Raw genomic sequence first — 4,942 nt, 5'->3', positions numbered from 1 at the left:
TGTGAAGGTCTGCCCGCTGGAAGCCTATTCCAGAGGTCCACGGTTCGATTCCCGAGAAAGGCGTTGCATATTTTTCATATTTCCTGTTTCCAAAATCCTTAATGTCTCTACAGGATATATATTAGATTTACATATAGCATTGTTCTAATATAGGTATTTTGACACAAAATTGGACTTTTTCTGAAATGTAATGCCAATTGTTTTCCATATTTCGAATCTACAACTCAAATTATGCCTAAATATTATATTTTGTAAAATATGGTGCTAAATTTATGGAGAAATTCAAAAATTTATCTTGGCGCCTTTTTTTGAGGTTGCGCTTTTTTTTTTCATTGCAATGAAAATTGGTGAACTAGATTTCTACAGGCGTTTCACATTCAAAAAAATCTTTTTGTTCTAGTTAAAAACCCTAATTACAATCCATCTTTGTCTTCAGCCTTTAAGGAAATATTTTTTTAGTTTTCTTGTTTCATCAATATATGGAGCCAGTAGCGTAACTCCTGTCCAGCCATTCTTATCTTATTACTATATCTTATCTCGTTCATTTGCACTTTGGCAGCTGAGGATGATGGTTCAATAAAACCAAGGAAATTATTCCTGTGAAAATTTCCAAACACAACGCTGATTTTTGTTGTTTCACTTCTAAATTAATGTTTGTTCAGCATGTAATTTTAATCTAAATTCTGGATGTTAGTTAGAAGCCCGTTTGTATAATGGAAGCACATATATAAAAATAGGTTAGTTCTGTATGCCCTCTAGCTCAAAAAATCAGCAACAAAGGCAAAACACTGAATAAAACAAAAACTGTTTAATGGATATGCGTGAAATTGATCCAAGAGATTGTTGTGGCAATATTAGACCACATAGCAAACAATAAAATAAAGACATACAAAACATATATATTTACGATCATCGCGAAAGGCTAAATGGGTCGAATGAATGCGCAATGGAAACATCATGCTAATGACGGGTATGATACCATCAAACTGAAATACGTGTATGAAAATGGCGAAGCAAGATAGCAATTGTGTCGTTGATCACTTGTTGTGGAAGTAGCGTTCATCTCTGCAATAATGCACATCGGAGCTCGTGGAGCATGCCTGCGGCACAATGCGGCCTATTGTCCGTCGTCACAACATGTCTCGTACATGTTTTATGGGATACAGGTCCGGTGACCTAGCAGGCCACGGCAAATATGAAATGGCTTCCCTCTCCATATAACTCCGCACCAGTCGAGCTCTATGCGGGTGGGCGTTATCGTCCATAAAGATCGCGTCGGTACACGATCGCGCACAAGAATGTGCCGAATTTCGTCGCGATCTCGGATAGCTATGACGGAACCACAAGGAGTCATGTAGAGGTCGATGCGTCCGTTTATTGTTATCTCACATCATACTTGGAAGTCTCCTATTCTGTAACGGTCTCTTTAGACGATGCTTGACGCCCGATAGCATGTCCCTGGCTTTCGCCATATCATCGCACTTCGGGAATCGTTCTGGATGTTAAATCTAGACTCATCCATAAATAGTGCATGGCACAGCTGCTGTCCAGCTGGCCTTCACGGGCCCAGTTCAGCCGCGCTCTGACATGCGATGGGGGCAAAGAAGCACAAACCACAAGTCGCCGGGCCTAACAGTTAACCAATGCAGTAGACATGACATATTTTGGCGGGATATGGCCCGTTCTGCAGCAATAGAGAGATTTCGTGCTGTTAGTGATCTACGGCATCTTGCACACAGCAACAGGAAGTGACCGTCTGTTGTTGTGCTCCAGCGTCTAGACACACATCTTCTACAGGAGTTTTGATCCCTTTGGTAACGATTCCACTGCCTATTGATGACACTACGATGCCCATTCAGCACTCTCGAAACAGTGGATTGTCTTGCACCAGCTTGCAACATCCGGAAAGCCCTCCAACGCATTTCGTGGAGATGGTAGTTCATCTCGTGCTTCCCGCTTTGGCTGTTTCGGATCACACGGAATTACTTGCTAACTGACGCACTCGTCCAGCGCGCCTCTTTTTAAGCCTTTATGGTGTGACTGCGGGATTGCGTTTTTTGCTAATTTTGTTTGCCAATTTGCATTGAACGATGCAACCTCTGCCTCTGTAAATGGTATGTTTAATTCCTGTTTTTGCCTACGTACCTTTTTTTTAGCGATTGTTGCTTATTTTTTATAAAATAATCGAACAAGATTTCTTACTTGTTTCGTATATTAAAGTAATTATGGGTCATTTTCTCATTGAGGCGCTGATTTCTAGTATTTGTTAAACATCTGTAAACTCTGCACTTTAAAATGTATGCAAAAGCAAAACTTTCAACCCCATTTATCGCTCTGGAGCGCAAAAATTTCTGCAACACTTCGTTTAGAATTAAGATACTTGTAGGAATTTTCCTTAGATTTTATTGAGGAGAAGAGAGAAAAAGAGAAAGTATAATCGTTAATCCGTATAATTTGGTACTTGATATATTTATGGTTTATTATTTCAAATATATAATTTCATAAAAAAACTATACACCGCATTCGGGAAGGACGGAGGTTTTTTTTACATATTAATCTTCGACATTTTCTTCCAGTTTCTGTGTTTTTCAAAATATAGTAGAGAATTTTATGAAACGTGTAAAAACTTCCATATCTTCAAAAGCGAAATTTGCAGATTTACTCCAAAATTAATTTAATAACTTTCAGTGCTCATTGTTAAATAATTTCAGAGACTTTTGTTCATCAGATTTTGACAAGAGACAACTACATAAAAAATTGCTTAATTTGATGATTCGAGATTCTGTATTGAGGTAACATTCACGATTAACTGTCTGACTGGTTCCGCGACATTATTAATTTCTAATAACTCAGCGAATTTTGCAAGTGAAAATAGGAAACTTTTGTACTTAAAAAAGCATGAAAAAAATTTTGTTGGGGTTCAGGCATTAAATGTCATACTTCATAAATCTTTCTACCTGTAATGCTGTACTTAATTTCATAAAATTATCTATCCTTCTTCATAATGGAAGTATCGCAGGTCTAGGATATACTCGTAGAAAATAATCAGTTGTTATAATATCTCTTGACTGTTAAGCCCGGCTTAACAGTCGGTATAGCACGAGGTTTTAATCTTGAGGTCGTGGGTTCGGGCCCCACGTTGGACGACAGTTAATTTTTGTTGTTACTCTCGGCAACAATAAACTTACTGCTACCAGCTTCGCCAATAAAATTAATGCATTTTTTGGTTTACTTTTGAATGATTAATTTCTTTTAATTAAGTTCATCAGGCAAACATATTTTAGAACTATGAACTTAAGCGGAAGCCTCGCATTTAGCAACTTTTCTTGCATTTCTTCCAAAATTATCAATTCAAAAAATTTTAATTATTTGTTGTAATATCAATCGATCGGTAAGCCCGGCTAGCTCAGTAGGTAGAGCACGAGACTCTTAATCTCGGGGTCGTGGGTTCGAGCCCCACGTTGGACGACAGTTACTTTTTCCTGTCACGCTCGACAATGATAAACTCACTGCTGCAGTTTCACAAGAAACCAGTTTATTTACGAAGGGTGGATAGACATAGTACTTTTTCCATTCTTATTTATATCACATAGCTTTCTCCTTTTAAGTAGTCTATGCTGATTATGTGGATCTTTATTTGTAGTTAACATTTTGATTACATTATATTTAATTTTATTCATTTAATTATGTATATTGAATATTATTATTTAATTATCTAACTGAATGCCTTTTATTCAAACGCACTGAATATTGAGAAATGTTCATCAAACAGCTCTGAAGTACATTTAAATAGATAAGCAAACATTTTCTGTCTAAGTGTAACAGTTTTAATGTTAAATGTAATAATTAGCTACTCCCTGCAATAATTATCATCAAATCTTTTTTAAAAAAAGAGAGAGAGAGAAAGAGAAAAGACAAAAAAAAAAAAGAAGAAGAAGAAGAAGAGGGAATAGCGAGAGAAAGAACTCTGGAAAATGCCTCTAGAATCTAAATAGCATGTAACACAAAGCAAGCAAACAAAGAGATTTTCTATCTAATATTCATAATATAACTGAAACTATAATGTTCGTAATTCGTTATTATTCTTTTAAACTACTTTTAAGCAATCTTTCATAGTTAATTTTTAATCAACGTTCCTTACTACATTTATTAAGACTTCCGTTAGTTTTATTTATTTTGCCCTTGCTTCTACAAAAAGAACATTTTGAAGTCTGCTGTCTCGGATTAGGGTGACCGAGCTTATACACCCCCAAGTTATTCCGATTTCTTTGGCGATATCTCAGAAACATGGGAATATTTTTTAACTTTTTTGCGAGAGTTCTGCTAAATTATGAGGCGGTTCTCGTGATCCAGGTCAGATTTCAGACGCTTGCAATGATCCACCACCCTTCCATAAGCGAGTGCTTCAATGAGTTACAACAGAGAAATTAAAATTCATTATTATGTAAGAAGTATCTTTGCATTTTCTTCTTTCCGAAACGAAATTCTTTTTTTAAAAAGCGGGCACCTTATTTAGTACATTCTCCTTTCGAATGATTATTTACTCTTTAACAAGTCTTCGTTTTCTAAAAAGACTCTACAATGTTAAAAGAAATTCTTCTTCACTTCCGTGACAATAACCGGCTTACTGACATTTCAGCGCAAATTTAAGATAAGAGCTCGTTACCCTAGCCGTTGTACATGTTTTCACATGCAGTCTATTTTAGGTCATTTTAGGTATGACAAAGCACACGAAAGCTATCCGCCTAAGGGAAAGGACGCCTTCGTGGAGAACTTTCTGATGGAACCTTGCTCGTATTCACACTTCTAGCTCTTCCACTTCGCAAGACTCTACTAGAAATCGCAAGGAGGAAGTTCTTTCCACTCGCCTCAGAATTGGTCACAGTAGAGTGACGCATAACTACCTTATAAAAGCTGAGAATGAGCCTGTTTGTTCAAATTG

At 36.7% G+C, this 4,942-nt stretch overlaps 1 non-coding gene across 1 annotated transcript; it reads left to right on the top strand.

The window, feature by feature from the left end:
- The first annotated feature begins 3,395 nt into the window (after positions 1-3,395).
- On the top strand, positions 3,396-3,468 carry TRNAK-CUU (transfer RNA lysine (anticodon CUU)). The gene has a single exon. It is a non-coding gene; the product is annotated as a tRNA-Lys (tRNA).
- Positions 3,469-4,942: the final 1,474 nt, after the last annotated feature.

Source organism: Stegodyphus dumicola, chromosome X2, assembly GCF_044657685.1.
Source record: "Stegodyphus dumicola isolate Sdum_Otavi_A_Nest chromosome X2, ASM4465768v1".
Lineage (NCBI taxonomy): Eukaryota > Metazoa > Arthropoda > Arachnida > Araneae > Eresidae > Stegodyphus > Stegodyphus dumicola.
The sequence above is the reverse complement of the archived record's forward strand: the minus strand, read 5'-3'. Positions and strand labels throughout refer to the sequence as shown.